Below are 25907 nucleotides of genomic sequence, written 5' to 3' on the forward strand. Positions count from 1 at the left end.
AGAGGACAGGTGACCACTGGGAATAATCAAGAGAGAGGGCTGTGTAAATATTTGGGTAGATGGGACAAATAGATCAGAAATGCAGATGCATACAGCGGCCCTGGCGTTTCCCCTCCCTGCCCTTCGTAGAATTGGCCTGTGCTTCCCAACGGCGTCTCTAGGAAAACTTCCATGGGATAAAAACTTTCATAAATTATGAAAACCCTTAGAAAATATTTAACAGCTGCTTTGTGCTCTGGGGGTGACTCTGCATTCCGAAGAGTCTGCTCAAGTGGACCCGTATTTTCATGCTCCTCACAGGAAGCACAGCATATCTTACAGCCAGATCCAAAGAGGAGGCTGCTGCAGCATTACGGAAGACAAAAGGCCGAGGGGGTAGATTTAGCATCCTTCCTTACGGCGCCACACCATCCTCTGCCCCACATCTGCTTTGCATGCACAGTTGGAATCCTGCAGAGCCACAAGACAGGCCACTGAGCAGAGGCCACCTGTTCCTCCTGTGGGCATTGGTGAGTGGCCAGTGGATCATGACGATCTGGCCACCTCCAGGAGGGTTGTGAACGATTTGTGTATCCCCAGCTGTTCCCCAGAGAGCAGCAAAGCCAACTCCACCCCATGTGATGCACAAACCCTGTGGATCACTGGAGCTGGCAGGCTTTCAGCCTGCTTGTGCCTGCTGGGTGATGTTGGAGAAATCACTTGACTTTTCTGGTTGTGGGGGTGGGGGGCATTTGGTTTGGTTTGGCTTGGCTTTGTTTTGTTTGGAAACAGTGTTTCTCTGTGTAGCTCTGGCTGCTCTGAAACTCACTCTGCAGACCAGTCTGGTCATATGGGCACATGTGCACAGGTACATATCAAACAAACAAACAAACAACACGCTACATTCATAGCTATGACATGATGAACAGCACAAAGAACCAAAGAAATATGCCTCCCGTATTCAACTGTCTGCAAAGGCCCCTGGAAGGCTAGTGTTATCAAATGGAAGCTGGGCCATAGTCTGTTGCCTCACCCTACCTTAGTAACATAAACAAATATACTGGCCAATACGAAAGATACCTGCTGTGGGGTGGTCTGTATGTCAAGTGTGTTGCTGATTGGCCAATAAATAAATCACTGATTGGCCAGTGGCCAGGCAGGAAGTGTAGGCGGGACAAGGAGGAGAATAAAGCTGAGAAGTGGAAGGCTGAGTCAGAGAGACACTGCCAGCCGCCACGATGACAAACAGCATGTGAAGATGCCGGTAAGCCACGAGCCACATGGCAAGGTATAGATTTATAGAAATGGATTAATGTAAGCTGTAAGAACAGTTAGCAAGAAGCCTGCCACGGCCATACAGTTTGTAAGCAATATAAGTCTCTGTGTTTACTTGGTCGGGTCTGAGCGGCTGTGGGACTGGCAGGTGAGAGAGATTTGTCCTGACTGTGGGCCAGGCAGGAAAACTTTAGCTACAGATACCCATTGTCAACAGCAGCCATAGGGTAGCTACGGCTTTAAAACAGGAAAACATTCAAAGACTCGAGAGCCGGGTGTCACGTGCTCACGTGTACAGCAGATCCCTAAAGACCTGTCAGTCTCTGTCTTTTTTTCTCTGGGCCTTTCTTCAACAAGTCATTAAATGCATCCATTCCGGTTTATATCTCATCTAAATGCACCACTTATTATAAATATTTTGACAATGAAAAGTATATTTTGGCAAGTGAACCATGGCTCCAGTTTTACAAGTATCTCCTTCCACGCTCTGGAAGCTTCGCTTAGGTTCACGCTTGTGAGTGCGCCCCACTCTCTTTGTATCAGTAAAATCTATTACAAACACGAGCCTTTATTTTGATTGTGATTTTGTTGCCGGCAGCTGAGGACAGTGGGTAAAACGTGCTCCCACACCCGCCTCTGAAGCTCCTCTCTGAACTCCTGCTGCTCCCACAGCCATCATTGTCCAATGAGTTTCATCAATCCCAGCTAGGTGCAAGTGTTTACACACAGCCAGATTTACACGTACAATTTGATTTTGTATGCTTGTTCCATGGTTTGTTGAGTCCGAAGAGATCCTTCATCTGTAAATGACCGCCAACACTGACCCAAACTCAAAGACAGGATACGCACGTTGTTCTGCGGACTTTCTCCGTCTTTCTAGATGGCTTCCCACAGACGCCCTCCACCTGACCCAAACTTCTCTTTCAGGTTTGGGAGCTGCTGTGTGCAGTCCCACACCCTTGACTAACGCTGTCTGCTGGGACTTGCTGATTGCTGTGTTTCACGGCTTGTCTTCTGTGTCTGGCCATCACGCCACTGTTGCCCAGAATAACTTCATCCTTTTCTTTGCCTGCCCCATTTACTGGGCACAGCAGGAGCTCTTTCTTTTGCCTTCAGGAAGTTCTCCACAAGTTTCTGAAACTTTGTATGTTTCTTTTGGGGGGTGGGGGGTGGAGAGGGTACCATTCATCTGGAGATTACATGACATATAAGTGTATTGATTGTGTATTACTCCCTGACAATGGAGACTTCCTGTACTTTCATCTGCATCTTCTAAGAGCCTTAGCATGGAGTCAACACTGTTACTGCCCCCTTTCTCAAATCGACTGCATGGTCCCGGCAATTGAAGTTCTAGATTTTATTACTGTCTTCCAAATTTGCCAGGCAGCGGTGGCACATGCCTTTAATCCCAGTACTCGGGAGGCAGAGCCAGGCGGATCTCTGTGAGTTCAAGGCCAGTCTGGTCTGCAGAGTAAGATCCAGGACAGGCACCAAAACTACAGAGAAACCCTGTCTGGAAAAAAAAAAAAGAAAGAAAGGAAGAAAGAAAGAAAGAAAGGAAGGAAGGAAGGAAGGAAGAAAGAAAGAAAGAAAGAAAGAAAGAAAGAAAGAAAGAAAGAAAGAAAGAAAGAAAGAAAGAAAGAAAGAAATTAGTCCTTGGCCTATAAACAAATCATTTATTTCTAGGAACTTTTTACTTCTGAGTCTTTCAGGTAGAAAAAGGAGCATCCCTGTAATCCGCATTTGCATAAGATCTGTCACTCCTGGCTTTTGGTGCTGAAAGTAACAAAACAAACAGCTGGACAGTGGCAGCAGTGGGAGACAGAGTTCAGGCCAAGGCTCTCCCACAGCCACCTCAGTTTCACCCAGACTCCCTCCGTGGCAGCTGTGCCTGGCCTCAGCAGACTCTTCATTAAGGTGTTCAGAGCCCTCTGAGGGCCACAACACTGTTTCTCAAATACTTCCGAGTTCCTTTGACCCTACAAACCATGACTGTGCACTCTCCACACTGCCAAAAGCCCGGGTGAGGCATTTTTACAGTGTTCTTCGTCCTACCCATGCTCAACCCAGTGAAAAGAGAACGCGGTTGGGAGGACTCACCATGCCAGCTGAATACAGCCTAGGGTGGCCTCGGTGTTGACCATGCTTCAAAGAGGTCCAGGGCAGGCAACTGTTCTCCTGAAGGGCCTTGGCAACCGTTCATAGTGATTTCTTAGAGTGGTCTAATTCACAGAAAAGCTGCTTTAAAAATAAAGCACTGTCCTGGTCTACATTGCAAGTTCCAGGCCAGGCAGGCTTGCATAGTAAAACCCTTTCTCAAAAAAAAAGAAAAAAAAGAAAAAAAAGAAAACAGCACTGGCTACAAACAGGCTCCATATTGCACTGGGATGAACTGTCCCAAATGGCATAAACTATTTTCCTGAGGCCATTAGCCTCGAGTGTGAGCAACATGCTGGTGTTTCTATGAGAAGATGATGCATGCAGATCACGGCTGCCTCTGCTCTAAGTCGTGTCTGACCTAACACCACATCTCACCGAGTTAGGAACTGGGAAGTGATCGCTTTCAGACATTCCTACCTGCTTTACACTCAGCATCGACTTCACCAGCCAGTGTCCTGGGCTCCAGGTAGTACTGCCAGTCTTGGGCTTTCCTGTTCTTTCCCAGCCTGAGCTCCGTCTTCAGTTCCTCCACAGCTCCACTTTCTGGGGGTGCCGGTCTTAGCTGAGGTCACACCTCCTGAGTGCTGGTCACGGCACAGGGCCACCACACTCCTCTCAAGTGAATCTTTTCCCTTGTGTGATCCTTTCTCCACACACATCCTTTATCTCTGTCAACTGTAGCAAGACCAATAGGAGCAAAGGGCTGTGAAAAACAGGATGACAGCTGGCCGGCCAGGAAGAGGGAGAGCCTACTGTACAACTTTGAGTTGAGTGGCTGCTGTCCTGGGTGAGGCAAGAGCCAGCTCATTGCAGATCAGAGGAGGCCAGTCCATGGTAGGTGGGGGTGCCCTAGGAACTCACCCTGTCCGATTCTGTCTATCTGCAGTGACTTGTCCAGACAGGACAGATGGCTGCAGATCACAGTTCCCTCCAAAGGCTCTTCCGAGCCACGTGCTTAACTAAGCCCTCTTCCTAAGCTGCTGCTGCCCATCTCACATCACCTCTTCAGAAAGGAGGGATTTTTCTCCCTCTAGCCCTGATGGTATGGGAGTTAGTCACCAGTCTTTAATGCTTGGTCACAGTAGTGCTGCATGATTGGGCAGGGAGCTGTGTCTTGTGAGGAGGGGAGGTTCATGGAAAAGGATGTAGGTGTCGGTTGCTGGGAGCTTCTTCCCTGGGGTATGATTTGAGATACGTGGTTTTTAAACTCTTTCTGCTTTTCCTACTCTAGACATGCCTCAAGGCTGTGTAAATATCACCTTCTCCTTTCCCTTTCCCCATATACGGCAGTCTCTCTATTGAGTTTTTCCTTCTAGAACATTCTACTGGAAGGGTTTATCAGTGCTGCCGTCCTAACCCTAAAACAGGGGATTACAATTCCTAGCCTTCCAGAACGGGTGAATAACCGCTTTGTCACGAGGAAAATCAATACCTGCCACCACAGGAAGCGGGGTAGGGAGCAGCTGGACAAAGGCCCGCACTCCAGCTGAGCAGCAGGGGCAGCTGTGTGACCTGAAAGGTTGTGCTTCTCTGCTTGTTTGGTGAGTCAGGCAGGGTGAGTCCAGATAAGACTAGGAGCTTGTGCCAGGTGCTCTCCAGGGAAAGACCCGCCGGCCCCAGTACAGCGCTCAGCTCCATATGGCATTGCTGACCCAGGGTATCCGCTAGGGAAAGTAAAGATCCCTTTGCAGAGCCGAAGGAGCAGTGGGGCTGTGCTTGCACAGTGAGGAAAGCTCACCCATGCCCCACCACAGGGGTCTAACATCTTCAGGACAGCTTCTCACCCAAAGTCTGCGGAGCTGGGAGAAAAGGAAAACTGATTTTAATCTCTTGACTGGGGTCAGGGAAACCCATTTCCTCCATGATCTACACTGCTTGATGGTCAGGTGTTCACCAACACTCTAGTTCCGTATGTGGTGGTGGTGTTGTTGTTTTAATAATAGCCTACTGAAATGTTGCTTGTATGTTCTAAGTCCACCCTTCTAACATTCAAGAGTGCAGTGGTTTTAGTGTACTCTCAGATGAGGGCAGTCACCATCACGGTCCCTTTCTAGAATACACACAACATCAAAATGAAACTCTGACCTGTTGAGCACTCCTGACCACGTGTGCCCGGAACCCCTTCCCTACGCTACTGGCTGCTCGGTCTATAGATTTGCTGTTCTGTGTACAGGGCCTTGAATACTCTCGCTTCTTCATTTGGCTAAATCATCCAGGGTCATCTGTGCTATGGCAAGGACCAGCACTACATTCTCTGTTATGGCTGAATAAAACCCCGTTGTGTAAATATACATCACTTTATCTCACCTATTCACACGACAGATGTCTAGGCTGTTTCCACTGCTTTCTTAATGTAGCTCTGAACATTTATAGACACATCTTTGCGTGGACATATGCTTTCAATTATCTTGGGATGAAATTGCTAGGTTATACAGAAACTCTATGTTTTACTTTTTGAGGAACGGCCGAACTATTTTTCACAGTGACTACTTGACAACCCCAACCAGCAGAATATGAGGGTTCCAGTTTCTCCGCGTCCTCGTCAATACTACCTATTCTCTGGCTTTTGGTTTCTAGCAATCTGATGGATGCCGAGTGGGAGCTCATTGTGATGTCGATTTGTATTTTCACTGGAATGAATGGCATCGGGCCCCATATGATGTACTCACCGGGCCTTTGCGTATCTCCTTTGAGGAAAGGTGTATTCAGATGCTCTGTCTCCCTGCATAGGCAATTGTTTCTGTGTGTGTTTGTGTGTGTGAAGAGCATGCATGTGGCAGTCAGAAGGACCACCTCAGGTGTTGACGTGTCTTCTTTGAGATAGGGTCTCTTCCTTGGTCTGTGCTGTATATACCAGACAAGCTGCTTGTGGGCGTCACAAAATCCTCTTACCTCAGGAGCACTGGGACTACAATGCACAACAGTACCTGGCTCTACCTGGGCTCTGGGGGTTTGAACTCAGGACCTCATGCTTGCATGGCAGGCATATGTACCCATTGAATCACCTTCGGAGTTCCTTTGGTCCATTTTTTTTTTTTTTTTTTTTGGTTTGTCAAGACAGGGTTTCTTTGTGTAGCTTTGCACCTTTCCTGGAACTCACTCTGTAGACCAGGCTGGCCTCAAACTCACAGAGATCCACCTGCCTCTGCCTCCCAAGTGCTGGGATTAAAGGTAGTCACCACCACCACCCGGCTGGTCCACATTTTTTAAGTGTTTAGAAAATATCTTTTACTTCATAACTTTGATCATTTGTAAACTAGCCTAGAAATTCTGGGGAGAACACTGTACATGCTGCTCTGATATAAATAACAGTTTATTATATTGGAATTTTGTCTTAAAATAGACTACTTTTAAGAACAACTTGAAGTTCACAGCAAAATTGAGAGGTAGCATATATTTCCCATGTGTTCACACATGCACAGCACCCCTACTACCAAACATGCCCCCCAAACAGTGAAACAGTTGTTAGAACCAGTGAGTCTACACTGACAGATTATTATCAAAAGTCTCCAAGAGTCTAATGACAAGTACCTATCATCATAGTACCATATAGAGTTTTCCCCGCCCTAAAAGCCAAGTTTTCACCTGTCCATCCTTCCCTTCCCCAGCCCCTGATATCTTTCCTCTGCCTCTGTGGTTTGACCTTCCCACAATGCCATGTAGTTAGACTCATATGGTACCTAACATGTTCAGATTGAATTCTTGCATTTAGCAGGAGGCACCTAATTCCCTCCATGTCTTTTTGTGTCTCGATAGCTCATTTCTTATTAGTGCTGAATAATACCCATTGTGTGAATGCACCTCAGTTGATTCACCTGCCAGACGGTATCTTTGCTAAAAATATTATTCAAGTTTTTGTGTAGACTTGTTTTCAAGTTCATTTGGGTGATTAGCAAGGGCTGTGCTTGCTGGATGCATGATAAGACTGTATTTACGTTTACAAAAAAAAAATCGTGGAACTGGCTTCCAAAGTGACTGAAGCATTTTGTACTCCAACACCCACCCCCAGCCCACGGCCATGAGAGTTCCCAGGGCTTCACGTCTTCTCCAGCAGTTTTTGTCATTTTGGATCTTGGCCATTCTAAGTATTCCATGGGGTATCACCATTGCTTTAATTGACAGCTCCTCGGTGGGGTGTGAGATCAATATCTTTCATCTGTCATTTGCATCCTCTCTGGCTGGGGCATCTGCTCAGCTCTTTGCCCACACTTTAAACTACGCTGTTCATTTCTTATTGCTGTGTTGTATGAGTTCCTGGTATATTCACTTCACAGTGCAGAAGTGTTCATCTCCGTGGAATCCAGCGTATCAGTTACTTCTTTCTTAGATCATGCCTTTGATGTTGAACCTAAAAAGGCATGGGCACAGCCAAGGTCATCTAGATTTTCTGCTGTCATCCAGGAGTTTTATATTTACAGCCTTTACGTTTTGGGTTGTTGATCCATTTTGAGTTAACTCTTGCAAAGAAGGAAGAGTCTATCTGTTTCCGATTGTGAGCTTCGCAATTTTAACTTTTTTCTTTAATTGTTGGATTTAATCTGCACTTTAGCTTTGTCTCTGAGTGCTTTTTCTGTCTGATAATATTCTCTCCCATTCTGTAAAATTGTTTTTCCCCACTTTTTTGACTGTGTACTTTGAAGCACAGACTTCTGATGACACTCAATGTTCTGTTTTTGTCTTTTGTCTCTCTCTCTTTCTTTTTTTTTAAATGTGCATTGTTGTTTGGCTTGCATGTGTGTCTGTGTGAGGGCATCGGATCCTCCGGAATTGGAGTTATAGACAGTTGTGAGGTGCCAGGTGGGTGCTGGCAGGTCCTCTGGAAGAGCAGCCAGTGTTATTAAAGCTGAGCCATCTCTCCAGCCCCACAAGGTCAAGCTTTACCCTCATATTTTTCTTCTGAAAGTCTTGGCTCTTGCATTTAGATCAGCTCTGTATATATTGAGATGATTCTTGCATATGATGTGAGTGTTGGCCTCTTACATGTGGTTATCCAGGTGTGCTGGCACAATTATTGGAAATCTGTTCTTTAACTGTCTTGGCACCCTCATCAAAAACTCCATTACCAATGAGAGTGGCAGTGTCTGATTCTAAAGTGTCAGTATTATCTCACTGATCTGTGTGTCCATCCTCCTGCCAACAGCACGATGTCTTGTCTCCTACAGCTTCTTGCTGAATTCTGAAATTGGGAAGTGTGTCTTCATTTTTCATTTTCAAGATTATTCTGACTAAGTTCTGTGTGTTTCCACATGCATTTGGGGGTTGACTTGTCAATTTCTGCAAAGAACTAATTTGGGATGCTATAAGGAGTTGTTGAATGCACTCTCTCCAGGTAATGCATCTTAAATCTTCCAATTCACAAACTCTGGCTTGTAGGCAGATGTATCTTTTTCTCTAGCAGCTCCCAAATAAATACACCGAGGCTCATATTAATTACAAGTGTTTGGCTGATAGCTCAGGCTTGTTACTAGCTAACTCTTACACTTTAAATTAACCCATATTTCTTATCTACCTTCTGCCACATGGATCATGGCTTCTTACCTCATTTTCTACACATCTATGTCTGCTGGCATCTCCTCTGACTCCACCCTTCTTCATGTCAGCATCCTTCATTTGTTTGTCTCACCTATACTTCCTGCCTGGCTACTGGCCTATCAGCTTTTTATTAAACCAATTCGAGTGACAAATCTTTACAGTATACAAAACAATTATTCCACAGCACTGGCTGCTTCATTTAGATATTCTAAAATTCTTTCAGTGATGTCCTGTTGTTTTCTTTGCTTAAATTTGCTCCCAATGAGTATTTTGTTCTTTTTGATGTTGTTATAAATGAAATTGTTTTCTTAATTTTGGGGTGTTCATTGCTACTGTATAGATATAGAATTGACTTTTATACATTGATCATTCTGTAGTGGTATTTGCTGTGCCCATGACCTTGAGCTATACCACCCAAAGGAGGTGGTACTTCTTGCCTTCATACATGACCTCTTAAAAGGAGAGGAGAGAGGGGTCAGGTGGAAGCTTTGGGGCATGATCAGACACTGGAGAGCCAGGTGCATTTGTGGGGTGCTGAGAATTGAACCCATCAGTCAGTGCTCTTAACCACAGAGCCTTCTCTCTCCTCTCTCTACGTGGACTGATCTTAGCATCATTTCCTCTCTTTTTCTTCTCTCTCTCCCTCTTTTCTCCTCACTTTCCTTCTCCTCCTCTTTTCTCTCTCCCTCTCTTGCTCTCCATACCCCTTTCTTCTCCTCTTTTTTACCCCTCCCCCTCCCCCTCCCTCCAGTTCTCTTTCCTTCTACCTCTCTTTCTCCTCTCATTTCCCTTCCTCCCTACAACTCCCTCTCTCATTCCCCCTCTTTCTTACTTGTTCTTCCTCCCTCTCCCTCCCCTCTCTCCCTCTTCACACTACTTCCTTCCAGGTCTCTGGCTTGCCTTTCATTCTCTAACTTGCTCAGCTGCTGTTGGCACTGATCCTGTCCAGGCCGCTCCCTCTCTCTAGATTTCTCCTTGCATTTGAAATCTTCCAGCTCATCCTTTAGTTCTGTTACATGGGCTGCCACTATGCTAGTCCACGTGTGTCCTGGTTTTTGAGGAGCTGTGGTACAAGTTCCCTTCAATGTTTTGCTTCCCCACAGACCCTCCTTTGTACCACCCGTCGACTAAGGCTGGATCTGTAAGTCTTTGCCCATTTTTCCTCACTGTAATTTTCATCACCTCCATAGCACCCTGCACGAAGAACACTCAACAAAGCATTTATTGAATGAAAGAAAGAATAGTTAGCCTTTGGGGAAAACAGCCATCATTAAGAACTCTAGGGGTGTGTGTAGGTGGGGCACATACCTCCTACATCATCAATCTGGCCTCCTTCAGCAGCATTACATTCCAGAATGGAATGCAATCGTCTTGGGAGAGCAGAGGCCTGGAGATCCAGGCCAGTGACTCTTCTTTTGTTGTTTCTCTACCAGAACTCCCTGCCTGGGGGTGGGAAAGTCAGGAAGAAAATTTTGGTTCCCTGAATCATTTGTAAATGGATAACCTGTCTGATTGCTTTGTTTTTACCTGCCCTGAGGTACAGCTGACTTATAGTGGGGGGAGGGGGATGGAGTGAAAAGATTCAGGGTTTTTCTTGCCAAATTCTTTCGCTCTAACAAACAGGGAAATTCCTGACCAGCTGTTGCAATGAGTAGCAAGAAAAATATTCCCTTGGAACACTGTGGCAAAAGACACATTTTGTGTGCTGGCTCTCCTCAAAGAAGGTCTAGAGCCTTCCAATTACTGCCCTCTCACCCAGAGTTCTTCATAAATCGCGGTAACAGTAGGCAGTATTTTGTTTTGTCTTTGTTGGAATTTTCTTAAACGTCTAGGTTCAACTCAAGTGCTCAAGTGGCACGATAAAGCCCAGAGAACCTGGAGGAAGGTTGAGGCTGGCAGACAGCAGAGGGAAGACTAGCTAAGGGCCTGAGAATGAGACCTGGCTGGGATGGGCTGCAGCTCTCCTGGTGTCTAGCCTGGGAATCCACATCCAGCAGTCCAGCAGAAGGGAACCGTGTGCATCTGAAGGGAACCGTGTGCATCTGATCTAGGCTTAGCCTTCCCTTCTGAATTGGGCTTTGCTGCTGGGTGTGGTGAGACCTTTAGACATGTACTGTGAGAGGGACAGGCTGCCATGTAGGAATCTCTGTTTTATCTTAGAGTCTCCATCAACTGGTTCCGAGTGGGGTTCCACAGAAAGGAGAGAACATTTAAATAAGATGATGTTTGCTTTTCCCTCTCCTAACTGAGCTCTTTCCCTGTTTTTTGCAAGTTACCCTGAGACTGATCCTTCTTTCTTTGTCTTCCAAGCCAAAGGGTGCAAATGTCCACAGCACTTAGGGCAAGTAAGTAGTTCATGAGTCAGGAATAAATTCTGTGAGTAAATAAATCAAATAATTATTTCACTGTCAGTAAAAATTAAAGGAAATTAATTTCAAAATGAAAACACATAACTTACTGTGTATGGTTTTGAAATGCCTTGTCAAAGGAGATTTCTAAATACCAAGAGTTTATTTTGGAACAAAAAATGGAAAAGGAAATTTGTAAAAGCACAGTCCTCGCCCAGCTACTTTGTTAGCCTTGTGAATCAGAGAAGGAACCTGTCTTGACTGTCCACTCCGGTTTGTTTTTTTGGTAGTGGGGGTGTTTTGTTTTGTTTTGTTTTGTTTTGTTTGTTTGTCTTGTCTATTTATTTCAAAATACCCCTCTATTTAAAAAGGAAGAACTACTTCTGCAAAAGTCCCAAGGTCAGTAGTGCTGATGTAAGGTGTCTCGGACCATGAGTTTCTGAGGATTCCTGGGCAAATTTCCAGTTGTTTCCTATCAAAATTGCCTCTAAATGGAGCAGACCTCTGAGTCAGGATGACTTCTTGGGTAGGTTTGTTACAAAACTTAGCTCTCCTATGAGTCAAGACCACTAGACCTGGATTTTTCTGCCTTAACTTCCTCTACTGTGGGAGCGTTTCCAATCCCCAGGGGCTATTTTGGTTCCACACGTCTTCAGTAAGGATGGGCTAAGATCTCTCACTTTTCTCTGAAGAGAGAGCCGGGAGCTCATGCAGCTCACATCATGTAAAGGTATCATTTCCCCCACCGTGAAATCGATGAAAGTCTCAAAAGGCGGGGAGGCTGATATTTAAACATGGGAGAAGAGAGAAGGAGAAGGCAGAGAGGAATTGTCCACTCAAGGATCTTGGAGGTCAGAGGAGACCCATTATTTAAGATGCGGAAATGTATGCCTGGTTTTTGGCAGAGAAGAAGAATGCACTAGAAAGGAAAAAAAGCTGGAGATATGAGTGAGCAGAAAGGATTCATATCAAGGGCACGGGAGAGATTAACCTTGACCAGGAAACAGAACTGTGACTTCAGGTGTCGCGTGGGAAGAGTTGAGTGGGGAGACCGAAAGCACGCTTATGTAACCGGGCCCTGCAGAAATGTCATTTACAGCCCTCAGCAGCCAGCTCTCCAAGTTAAGAAGCAGGAGCTCTGGAGGGTGATGGGTGATGCCTCTCGGACGTTCTCCTTGCTGAAATGTAAGCTGCGGAGGTTTTTACTATGGAAATACAATGTCCATGCCTCTCAAAATGTGCTCCCAAGACACTCACACTGGGCTTGCTCCTGAGATCCATACCAGGGGCCTCAAAATGACTCTTGGAAAGTTGATCTCAGAATTGCTCATTTCTTTTATTTTGGAAAAAATATACAGCATAAAAATCATAATACTAACAACTTTGAAGTACGAAGCCAACAACATTTAGTATGTTCACAATGTTTTACAACCACCTCCAGTGTCTAGTTCCAAGCATTTAATAATTGTAAAAGACAGCACTATATCTGTTCAGCCTTTGTCCTCACCAACCTCCATCTCCCTCCAGTCCTGACAAACACAAGCACAAACCTACTTCAACTATCAGTGTACTCATTCTGGATTTTCTGTTTGTGCGTTCACATGTGTGGTTGAAGTGTGTTTGTGTGTGTGTGTGTGTGTGTGTGTGTGTGTGTCTGTGTTTGTGAGTGTGTGTGTCTGTGTTTGTGTGTGTGTATGCATGTGTGTGTGTTTGTGTGTGTGTCTGTGTTTGTGTGTGTGTGCATGTGTGTGTCTGTGTTTGTATGTATATGTGTGTGTGTGTGTGTCTGTGTTTGTGAGTGTGTGTGTCTGTGTTTGTGTGTGTGTGCATGTGTGTGTCTGTGTTTGTATGTATATGTGTGTGTGTGTGTGTGTCTGTGTTTGTGAGTGTGTGTGTCTGTGTTTGTGTGTGTGTGCATGTGTGTGTCTGTGTTTGTGTGTGTATGTGTATGTGTGTGCGTGTGTGTGTGTCTGTGTTTGTGAGTGTGTGTGTCTGTGTTTGTGTGTGTGTGACACAGGTTGAAGTTAGATGTCTTCCTCGACTGCTCTTTACTTCCCTGAGTCATGCAGAGGGCTGAGGTGGGAGGGGAGTGTCCTTGTCTACCTCACCAGCTTTCCCCTCTCCGCCTCATACTCACTGACATGACAACAGGCACCACACCTGCTGTCTTAGTTAGGGTTTCTAGGGCTGTGATGAAACACCATGATCAAAGAACAAGCTGGGGAAGAAGAGGCTTATTGGGCTCACACTTCCACATAGTAGTCCGCCATTGAAGGAGGCTAGAACAGGAACTCAAGCAGGCAGGAACCTGGAGGCAGGAGCTGATGCAGAGCCGTGGAGGGGTGCTGCTCACTGGCTTGCTCCTCATGGCTTGCTCAGCCTGCTTTCTTATGGAACCCAGGACCACCAGCCCAGGGATGGCACCACCTACCATGAGCTGGGTCCACCCACTCTCAATCACTAATTAAGACAATGCCTTACAGGCTTGTCTACAGCCTGATCTTATGAAGGCATTTTCTCAATTGAGGTTCCCTCCTCTCAGATGACTCTAGCTTCTGTCGAGTTGACATAAAACTAGCCAGCACACCTACCAGCTCTTAATGTGGATGCTGGAGATCTGAACTCAGCTCCTCACACATGCATGCCAAGCACTTTATCCACTGATCTATCTTCCCAGACCCATGACACATTTTTTTCTTCGAATACAATCATGTATAAGAACATAAAAGAAGCCGGGCGGTGGTGGCGCACGCCTTTGATCCCAGCACTCGGGAGGCAGAGGCAGGCGGATCTCTGTGAGTTCGAGGCCAGCCTGGTCTACAGGAAAGGCGCAAAGCTACACAGAGAAACCCTGTCTCAAAAAAAAAAAAAAAAAAAAAAAAGAACATAAAAGAGTCTGGGTCCATTCACTTACTGTGTTCTCAAGATTTCTTCATAAGTAGCCTCCATCGTTGTCTGCTCCTTTTTCATCACAGTTTGATGGGTCACGTTTCATTCTTCCAGTCATAAGATGACGGAGCTGTGCTTGTTTCCGTGATTATCTGCATACACGTTTCCATCTGAACACTTGTCTTCCATTCTTTCGAACATGTATCTAGAGATGGAATTGCTGGGACACATGATTCTGTGCTTAACTTAGTAGCACACTGCCGTGTAGAGTACTTACACCATTTTTCACCCCCATGGGTAGTTTACTCTTCACACCCCCACCAGCTCTTGTCCAGCTTCCTGTTTTGTTCTGTTTTCAAGGAGTACTGTTTCACTGTGGCTTCGATTTTCATTCTCTAGTGACTATTGACATGGAGCATCTCCATGCACTTCTGGGCCATTTGTAGTTCTCTTGACAAAGGTTCTACTCAGGTGTGCGTATATGTGTGTGTGTGTGTGTGTGTGTGTGTGTGTACGTGTGGGCGTGTTTGGGGGTGGAGGGCAAGTGTTGTACACTGAGCTATAGCCACAGCCTATTTACAGTTCTTATTTTGAGAGAGAGAACATTTCACTAAGTTGCCCAAGCCAGCCTTGAACTTACTCTGTAGGCAAGGCAGGTCTTGAACTTGAGACTTTTCTGCCTTTGCTTCCTGCGTAGATAGATTATACACCTGGGCCACTAGGCCAGACCCAGACTGGTTTTTACTGGGTTGTTTGTCTTTGATTTCTAAGTTGTAGAAGCTCTGTATTTTCTGAATATTAGACTCTTGTCAGGAGTATGACTTGCAAATATTTTCTTCTCTCTAAGTTACTTTTCACTCTATTTCCTTCCTTTCCCCCTCTGCTTCCTCCTCCTCCTTCCTCTCACAGTCTCTGTTATTTTCCTGATGGGGTTGAAATCAGGCTTGCTTTGCAAACACTAGACAAATTCTCCACCGAAGTCACACCCGGCCCGTCTCTATCTTACGCCCTTAACTGAGCAGAAGTTTTCAATTTTGATGCAGTCTAATTTCTCTGCTGCTTGTTGGTTATGGAAGAGTACTGAGTTTTAGAGTCTGAATTTTATGATTATGATTGTCACACTAAGGCAGACAATCTTTTCCAAGAACCTGTCTGCTGAGAATTACATGTTTCTTTACGGGCGGAATAACCCTTAACCGCAGTGATTTTAATTTGAGAATATTTGCATATAAATAATGAGATGTCTTGGGGATGGAATCCATGTGTAAATGTGAAATTCATTGATGTTTCATACAGACCTGAAATGCATATCCTGAAGGTCATTTTGCTTTTTTTTTTTAATACATTTATTTATTTCTTTATTTTACATTCCAGCTGCAGTCTCCCTTCCCTCCCTCCACCTCTCCTCTGTTTAGGAAAGGGCAGGTCCCCCACGAGTATCAACAAAACATGGCATGTCAAGTTGCAGTAAGACTGAGCATCTCCCCATGTATTAAGGCTGGGCAAGGCAATCCAGTATGTGGAGTAGGGGTCCAAAAGCCTGTAAAAGAGTTGGAGACAGCACCTGTTCCCACTATTAGGAGTCCCTTAAGAGGACCAAGCTACACAACTGTAATATATATACGCAGAGGGCTTAGGTCAGTCCCATGCAGGCTCCCTGGTTGTTGGTTCAGTGTCTGTGAGTCCCTATTGTTAGTTATTATGCGGCGCTGTTTACCCTGTGAGAAAAGTCATGAGGCACAACAAAACCCACTCTAAGAGTTCATTAGGAGAAGGGAGGGACGGAAAAGAATGTGCTTAGGCCTACTGAAAGACTGGTGCAGGAAGAGAGGGTAGGGTACGTGGGATCTGCCCTTTATGGACACACATCCTCCCCCCCAACCCCCCGCCCCGCCCCGCCCCGCCCCACCCCGCACATGCGCATATGGCCTACTAGTTATGCCATTCATGTGTATAGATTATGTGCTCACGCTGCACATGGATTACGTAGGACGTAAGGGCCCCTGGAAATGACTAAGCATCTCGCCAGTGTACGCAGGGTCTTGGGAGCCATGGCTAGAAATCCTATCACCTATGAGCCCAGGCTAACTGATTCTGTGGGTGTTCTTGTGTTGTCCTTGACTCCTCTGGCTCCTACAAATCCTTTCTCCCTCCCTCCTGCAGGATTCCCCAAACTCTGCCTAAAGTTTGGTTGTGGGTCTGCAACTGATTCCATCAGTTGTTGGATGAAGCCTCTCTGATGACAATTGGGCTAGGCACCAGTCTAGGCACAGGAGATGGCCAGTTCAGACTAGCATCTGCTATTGCTAGGAATCTCAGCTGGGGTCATCACTGTAGATTCCTGGGAGAGTCTCTTGTGTGCCTCCCCTTTCCAGTATTCTTTCAGTACTCTCCCCATGCTGCTCCCCTAACCTGATCTCTCATATTCCCTTCCCCCACCGGCCCTCAGTCCACTCAGGGGATCTCTTCTATCTCTCCTTCCCAGGGAGATCTGGGCGTCCCCATGAACCCTGTTACCAAGTCTCTCTGGGGCTGTGGATTGTAGCATAGTTATCCTCTATTTTACAGCTAATATCCACTGAGGAGTGAGTACATATTGTGTTTGTCTTTGTCGGTCTGGGTTGCCTCACTCAGGGTGGTTTTTTTCTAGTTCCATCCATTTGTCCTGAAAGTCATTTTACCATGCTTGTATTTTGACTGTGAGTTGTCACACGAGGCTAAATGTGAACTTCCCTATACAAGGCATCGAGAAAGTCTGGAGTATTTTGGGTTTGAGTCTTTGGATTAGAACAGTCCCACATGTGGTTAGGTTGCTTTAAGTCTGGGTATCTGAGAAACTATCTTTCAAGCAAAACTCTGCTATTAGCTGAGTATTGCTCTTTAATTTGAGCTATAAAAAGCTTCCGTGAACTACTTAGAAGGGGTAAACCCAAACGAAACTCCAAAGTAGAAACTGTCTGGCCACTGTTCTGACTACTATAGATCAACTGATAGAAACAGTTGTATACAATGTTTTCCACATTGAATTCACTCCTTAAGAGTGTATTGAGAGCTGGGCGGTGATGGTGCACACCTTTCATTTCAGCACTTGGGAGGCAGAGGCACCAGGTGGATCTCTACGAGTTCGAGGCCAGCCTGGTCTACAAAATAAGCAAGTTCCAGGACAGCTAGGACTGTTACACAGAGAAACCCTGTCTCAAAAAATAAAAAATAAAAAATAAAAATGGCTTATTGAGACTCTACTATATGATAGATAAAAGATGTGATCCATGACCTCATGGATCTCACAGACTTAGAAGTGTAGGAAAAGAGAGGGCCAAACTATACGGACGAGAACAAGTTCAAAGTGCTGTGGGGTGGTCAAAGAAATGGAGAGGCGTTTTAAACAAGGGAATTCCATGAGCTGACTTAAGGCTTTGGAAAAGGACTCTGGCAGAAGGCGGGACTGACTGGGATAGAGAACAAGAACAGGTCACGTGGTCAGCAATGGGGCAGCAGATTCTCACACACTCTGGTTCAGCCCTCAGAAATACTCTAAGTGTTTCAAGTTTGGGTTTAAAGTAAGTTTTCTTAAATGCTTGTAACCAAGGTTTCAGACACAAATAAAATCCTTCCATGCACAGTTTTAGCAACATGGCCAGTCTCGTTTTGTCTGTACCCCCATATTACCCTTCCCAGACATTCTGAAGTAAATTGCAGATACTATATTAATTTGTCAGTAAATAATTAATTATGTGACTCTAACAAACAGGAGTGCTTTGGAAACATACCTCGCTCTCATTATCCTACATAAATTTAGTAATATCTAAATGACACTGGTGTTTTAAAAACTTGAGGATACAGGGCCAAGTGTGGTGGTGCACACCTTTAATCCCAACACTAGGAAGATAGAGGCAGGTGGGTCTCTGTGAATTTGAGGCCAGCCTGGTTTATATAGTGAATTCCAGGACAGCCAGGGCTATGGGGAGAGACCCTGTCTCAAACAACATAAAACACACACACACACACACACACACACACACACACACACACACACACACATGATTATGAGGATTTACATAAATGTTAATGTATAAAAGTCTATCTGATTTTTCTGTGGATTTTTTTTTCTCTTTAATACTTTTGGTAGGAGATACGGGGGCCACTGAGATTCTTCAGAACTAAAACAATGCTTCATTGTTTTACGTCCCAGACCACGTTAGATGCTGGCTGTGCAGTCACATATATTTTGCAAAGAAGCTTCATTTCTGCTGCATGTTCACAGCAAACACTGGGCTCTTGAGACACTTTCCTCCTGATTTGTTTTCACACAGCCATCATTCCATAAGTCGTGTGGCACTCTGAATCTTCACCGCGCTCGCACGGCATGCCTTATTATCTGGTGAACTCTGATAGCCCCGCTCTGTAAAGACATCACTATCTAATGTTTACAACTGCCATCAGTTTCCCTTTGTTGTGGCTTTGGGGCTTGGAATGTAATAATAAACAATATATGCAAAATACCCCACTTGTGAGCCAAAGAAAAGGCTTTGTAGTGAAGCCTGCAAGAGGGGATGAAGGGAAATTAGTGCAACGTCTCATCAGTTATAATTTACTTAATTTTCGATAGTAAGAGAACACTTGGCATTTATTTACACACAGTACAATGATGTTAAATCCATGATTATAACTTGGTGTTTCTCATTGGCTCTAAACACACATAAATTTCTTAAACCTCTTGGAAAGGCTTATATAAGATTAGGGAACATGGCAAGATATGAATTACTGTAAGGTTTGGAGTCGAACCACGCTCATAGATCAGCTAACTGGAGCTCCGGTTTTTAAGCTATTTTTCCAGTTCTCATTTACAACGCCAGACAGGCACTGGGCAAGATTGCCTTTAGAACACCCTATAGCAGGGGAGCTGGTGACTGTTGGCCAGAGAGGCTGGTGTGCGTCTTATTCAATAATGGATCTTAACACACAACATGGAAGCAATTTAACTGTTCTTTTAACATGACATCGGTTTTAATGCAACACACATGTAAGCCGACTCTGCGGTGCTGTGTTTCCTTCAAATGACATAGTGAAAGCCTGACCCGAGATTGGCAAGGAGCCCAGAAGTCAGAGTCTGGGCTCAGGAGCTGGACAGTCCTAGGTTGGCACTGCTGGATTTGGGCAAACCACATGACTGTTCTCTGGCACATGTCCCTCTAGTGATATACTGGAGCCCATCCCACCTGCTTCCAAGAGCTGATTGTTAAATGTGAAAGATCCTGGAGAGCCACTGTTGAAACTGCCGGTTGCTTGAAATCCAAGGCGGAGCTTTTTATACCACAGAATCAGGCAAACCCTGTACACCAGCTTCTTTTCCTGCCCCCAGAGCTGATGTCACCAGCACACAGGGCCCGTGCAGCACATTTATGGACAATAAGCCAGTTTACGTGAACCCCGCTGCCCAGTACAGTCCTCCTTTGTCTCCACAGGAGACAAGCTCCAGGATCCACCAGGATACTAAAATCCACGGGTGTTCAAATTCCTAATTTAAAATGATGTCGTGTTTGCGTATTATCTCTGCACATCTTCACGCACACTTCAGATCATCCCTGGTTCAACTACCATGCCTACTACATTATAAATAGTTGTTGTTTAGTATTGTCCGGGGAATAGCAAGGAGAAAAACTCTGTATGTGTTCGATACAGATAGAAGAGTTATTGCCCAGACATTTTCGAGCCTCCTCTGGTGAGTCTACCAGTGTGATCTTGTGGAGACGAATGGTCTACTGTGCTGCCCATACAGGAAGCACTCAGTAAACGCTGCCCCTACAGCAAGAGTATCATTGGCATCAAAACAAATGCAAACAACTCTTATTTGTCAATTGATAAATCATCCAGACATTTTCTCCTCCAATTTGACAACAAAGCAGGGAATATGTACAGACACACACAGACAAATAATAATAATAAGTAAATAAAAACAACAAGGAAAACCTAATCAACTCATTGTACCATTCACTAGTGTCAGGTTAATGTCTTAATCCTGGCAAAACATGCGCTGGGACAGAGAAATAAAAGAGTATACATTGTGGGAAAAAATCAAAAGCCGAGGTTTCTAACTCTATCTAAACTGTTTATTGTACTGTGTTTTCTTTGAGATGGCATACTGAGACTTTATTATAAACAGCAATAACAAGATAATAAAGAATTTTTGAATGCTTGGTGGCAAAACATGAAAATTCTAGGTTTCTATGACAAAAAAAAAAAAAAATCAATTTCTGGCCCAAATTATCTTAAGTAAAAAGGGGGCTTATTGGTTCATGGAAATTCCAGGGCTAAGGGTCCAGGGTTCAGTGCAGTTTTGAATACGTCTTGATGCAGGCTCTTAGCAGGTCCTAAGTTTCTCTGCCTTCCATTAGGAAAACCCATCTCCATTCTGTATGTAGCAGTCCACCAGGAAAAAAAAAAAGAAATGACTTTTCCTATATCCCTGCAATATTTCTAAGGTCTTTCTGCTTAAACCGGCACTGGCCACACACTGGACTCGTGTTTGGAATCATAAGGCATAGTAACTGACTGTGTGAAAGATTGAGGTAGGGCTCATGTAATAACAGTGAAGAGATGGAAGGAAGGGCTGGGGATGCAGCTTGATGGCAGTGACCTTGCCTAGCATTACCGAGGCCTTAGGATCTGTCTCCAGCTCCACGGCAGAGGAGGTAGCAAAAGGGATGCTATCCAAAAACAAAAACAATTATCCCCGCGTTGTTACTGACGGTAGCTCAAGTACCATGTGGAGCATAAGCATGTGGTTTTCTCTTTGAACAAGGTTCTGACAAGACCTTCTGAGGTTGTGTTCCAGCCCTGGGCACATCTGATGCCATCAAAGACCTTTCAGGAAAGAAAAAAAAAAAAGCAAAAATAGAGGTAGTGTCTGTACAGAGAACTGATTTAAGAAACTCAAGTAACAGAAGGCTAGAGAAACGATTCATAAAGACAAAAAAAAAAAACCAAAAACATTCCAGTGCTTCAGATCAGGAAGATTTCACACGGAAAGAAACAGCACAATATCCTTGGTATGCTCTTGGTGCCTTTCTCCTTAACCAAGAACCGGAACCCTGTGGTGCAGGGAGCACAGAACGTTTGGAAATGGTAATGTGAAAAGAGGAAGAGCTTGTTCAAAAACCAAACTGCTGCATTATGTAACCGTGACAAACCTGTTGGCCTTTAGAAATTCCACCGAGTACTTGGCTGTCAATTTATTTTAGAATTTCATTCCAGGAAAGTCAGTTCTTCTAACTCCGATGTTATGGAGAACTTAAAATATTTACACCAGAAGCAGGGGGGCGGGGGGCGAGGGGGGGTAGGCACCAAACTCTCCACTCCAGAGTCACAGCCTTTGACAGGTTACGTAATTCTACCTAATAGGACATCGGAAGCTCTGTGCATCCCACTCTCTCCCAGGAAGTGGAGGCTTCTCTTTGGTTACAAGTTTTCTGGGCCCAAGCCGGATGTCATCCTTATTCCTGATCCTCCCCAAGAAGCCACAAGCTTTGCTCCATGAGTCAGAGTTTAAAATGCAGCCCTTTCTGGTTTATATCATATACACATTCTGTAATGGGCTTAGAGAGGCGCTCGGTGATTCATAGCCTGGCCTGGTGTGCCCTAGCCAAACACATCTTTCCATCTGGCACTGTATACAGAGGACTCTGTAGTGTTGATTTGCATGGCCTCATTTAAAGAAAGCATTTTTTTCTGTTCCCATGCAAACTTTATGTATCCCATCCAAATGTAATTTAAAAAAAAAAAAAAAAACTTGTGATACTCACTTACTTTTGTGATAGACTTTTTATCTTCACCATGAAATATGATGCCCTGAACAATCTTGTGACCATGGTAAAGGAACATCAAATATAAGAATAGTCCTTTTGTCCCAAAGAGACACAGCTGTAAGTATTTTGGAGAGAGAGAGGCATAGTTCCCAAGGATTTTGACATTGGGACTCTTGAATAGCCCTGGAAGAAAAAAATAAACAAACAAAAATAAACCAATCTTAAGCCGGGCGGTGGTGGCACACAAATATAATCCCAGCACTCAGGAGGCAGAGGCAAGCGGATCACTCTGAGTTCAAAGCCAGTCTGGTCTACAGAGTGAGTTCCAGGACAGTCAGGGCTACACAGAGAAACCCTGTCTCAAAAAACCAAGAAGAAAAAACAAACCCACCATCTTAGGTCTTTTGTAGATAAACAGAACTGCATGCTAATCCAGACTGCCTAAGCAATGCCGTATGACATTCATGTTGCCATGTACAGAAATCTTAGGGAGGAGATGTGAGAATTATATCTAAATAGAAAACTACAATGTGGGGCAACATCCACCTGGGAATAGTGATACTCAAGGGTTCATAGATCTTAGAAATGAACTCCTATTAGCTGCAGAAGCTTGATTAAAACCGTGTCATGGGAGGACAGACATCACTTAAAATCAGAAAAAGAGGTTAAGGAGATGGTTCTGTCAGCGGAGAGCTTGTCACAGAGAATGGAGACTTCAGTTCCCGGCACAGCACAGAAAACCTGGGCATGGAGATATACCTCTGTGACTCCAGCAGAGAGAGGTGGACACAAGCAGCTAGCCAGCTTCAGAGAGAGACCGTTTTCAAATGTAAGGTGGAGAGAGAGAGAGGAAGACACCAGACATCAGTGCTTGGACTCCACATGCACGCACACACATGCATTTGCATGTGCAGGAACAGGTACACACACGTGTGTGACACACGCAGAGACCGACAGACAGATAGAATACAGAACAATTAAAAAGGCATTGTCGGAAAACAATTGAGAATGATTGTGATTGTTAAGCACTGTTAGACATATTAACATGGCTGGCATTTGTCCCTGTTTCCTTCCTGGAACCTTTTAAGTGGAAGGTTGGTAATTATTCTCAACCACCCAGAAGCTGTTAGGGACTCTGCAGCTTGTAGCCATCAGAATTCATTGCAGGTGCCCTAGAGGCTCTGTAGACACTTTGAGTATGCTCACGATGGACTCCTGACACAGCCCAGCAGGCTTAGGGAGACAACTCTGACCCTGCTCCTCACTCTGAAATGGTCTCAGCTCTGTGCATTTCCAAAGACACATTGTTCCCTTTTTGAGAGATAATTGAAGAATGTCTGAGATAAAAGTCTAGACTTAAACTTTCAACTTTGGGAAAGGCAAGTGTGGAGAAGATTGGCGAGCTGAGCTACAGGCTAAAGCACCTCTGGGAGGCTGTGTCCCTAAAGTAGAAGGAAAGATAATTGGGGCTTGTTAAAGCTTGAATTGAAAAGCAGAGACTGGCGAGCAAACGTCCAGACCCTGGAAGCTTCTTGGTGCACTACAGGACTTGCCCTTCAAAGGAGGGTCTAAGGACCCGCAGCAGGAGTGTCGCCTGGGGGCAAATTAGGAATGTAGGATCTTGGACATCCCGGATCTGAGTCAGATCTGCATTTTAGTGAGAACCCCAGGTTCCTGTACTCACATCAATATTTGGGGACCAGTGATGTCATGCACTCTCGTAGACTCCCCCTAGAGAGCTTCTCATTCTGTCTCAGAGACGTTGAACAGTTCAGAGTGATGGCCGAAGAGATCCAGACGGGAACAGGGCGATGCTGTTCTCTCCAGAACGTGTTCTGAAGGCAGTGCCCTGCCTCCATACTGTTTGGATTCTCAGCAACTAACCTAGTTTATAGCATAATGAGATGGGCAGATGGGGAGATAGAGGGGGTGAACGTTACTGTCTTCATGTGTTTTCTGTTGCTATGATAAAGACCATGACCAAAAGCAACTTGGAGATGGAAGAAAGGGATTATTTCGTCTTTTGGCTTACACTCCATCATGGAGGGAAGTCAGGGCAGGAACCTCGAGGCAGGAACTGAAGCAGAACCGAAGTCCATGGAGGAACGCTTTACATACTGGCTTGCTCCCTGTGGCTTGCTCAGCTACCTTTTTATATACCCTAGGACCACCTGCCCAGGGTAGCACTGCCCTCAGTGGGCCCAGCCCTCTCACATCAACCACTAATCAAGAAACCCTCCTACAGATTTGCCTACAGGCCAATGTGATGGAGGCACTTTCTCATCTAAGGTTCCGAATTCCCGGATAACTGTAGCTGGTGTCAAGCCGAAAAACAAGCAAACAAACGAACAAAACCTAACCAGCACAGGCTCTCACCTGAAAACAAAGCAAAACTTCAACGGATGCTGAGGTCAAAGAGCAGGATTGGGTTTTAATATCATTTAGATAGGCGTGTTTAATTTCACGATGTAGTTGAATGCAAGCCAGGCCAAAAGTCTTAATTTGGGAACTGATCATCTATTTCCAGGCCTCCAACAGCCCAGGGGGTCAGGTGTGCGGTGTGAATGGTCACGTATTCCGGAAAAGAACAGCAAGTGACCAACAGCTTGTCCTCTCTGAAGTCATCTCCCCTCACTGCCACATCCCCCTCGGCTGGCTGGGTCCCGTCTCCCCACCTGGGATACCCTCCGTTTAGAGGTGAGGACCACACCTGAAACACTGGCTCTCCTGCGTCAGGCACACGTTCACTGAACCAACCTGATTCTGGTGCCAAAGCCGCATCTGCTGATGCGGAGAGCCACGGGACAGCACACAGACGTTTACCCTGGAGAACAACCTGTACGCTCCCTCTCACCTCCAAATCACAATGCGCTTTAGGGGCTGCAGAAGGTGCCTGTTATTTGCACTCCCTGGACTGCACTCAGCGTATTGTTTAAACTAGAGCCAGTTGAAAGTGTATGAATATGGAGCAGCCATTGCTTCTCTGACATTTTGATGAAAATGGCATTTGGGCTTGTACGTCCCCACTCCCTCAGGAGGCTCTTCCGCCTCGACAAATGAGCAGTGTCCGTCTCACAGAAAATGGTACTCTAGTATAATTCCAAGATTCCTAAAAGGGCAGGGTATGACGATGCACCTCTGTAATCCTAGCACTCGGGAGGTGGAGGCAGGAGTCCAAGGTCATCCTCTAGAGATGTTTGGCTAGAGAGGTTAGGCTATAGAAAGTTTAAGGCTAGCCTAGACTACATGAGACCATGTCTCAAAACAAAACAAAGACATACACACCCCCAAAAAACCCCTCCAGATTCCTAAAATGATGCTTCAGTACTGTGCTGAAATCAGAAAACTTAGATGTGTATTAAACTCTTTCTTGTGCTCTCTATGTGACCTTGGTAATTTCATGATGACTGTTTTCATGTTGATGGAGTCAGGGTTCAGTCTCTCTGTATACTTGGGCCTTGGATTCCTCACTATGATGTATAAAAATATCACTCACTTGAAGTAGTTGGCATATTAGAGATTCACAAACCAATGTATTTAATCCCTTCCTCTATTCCTATCGCTACCCACAAGGGCATAGCTCACTTCCCTGTCCAGGACCTCCTTATGGCCAAATGTTCTTTAGGAATCTGTGTGCACATATGTGCACATGTACATCATACATGTAGAGGTCAGAGATCAACATCTGGCCAGATGTCTTCCTCAGTCACCCTCTACCTTATTTTTTGAGATAGTGTCTCTCTCTGTCTCTGTTGGGATTTCTTTTTTTTTTTTTTTTTTGGTTTTTTTTTTTTTTTTGGTTTTTTTTTTTTTTTTTTTTTTTTTTTTTTTTTTTTTTTGGTTTTTCGAGACAGGGTTTCTCTGTGTAGCTTTGCGCCTTTTCCTGGAACTCACTTGGTAGCCCAGGCTGGCCTCGAAC

This window comes from Peromyscus eremicus, chromosome 14, assembly GCF_949786415.1.
Source record: "Peromyscus eremicus chromosome 14, PerEre_H2_v1, whole genome shotgun sequence".
In the NCBI taxonomy this organism is placed as follows: domain Eukaryota; kingdom Metazoa; phylum Chordata; class Mammalia; order Rodentia; family Cricetidae; genus Peromyscus; species Peromyscus eremicus.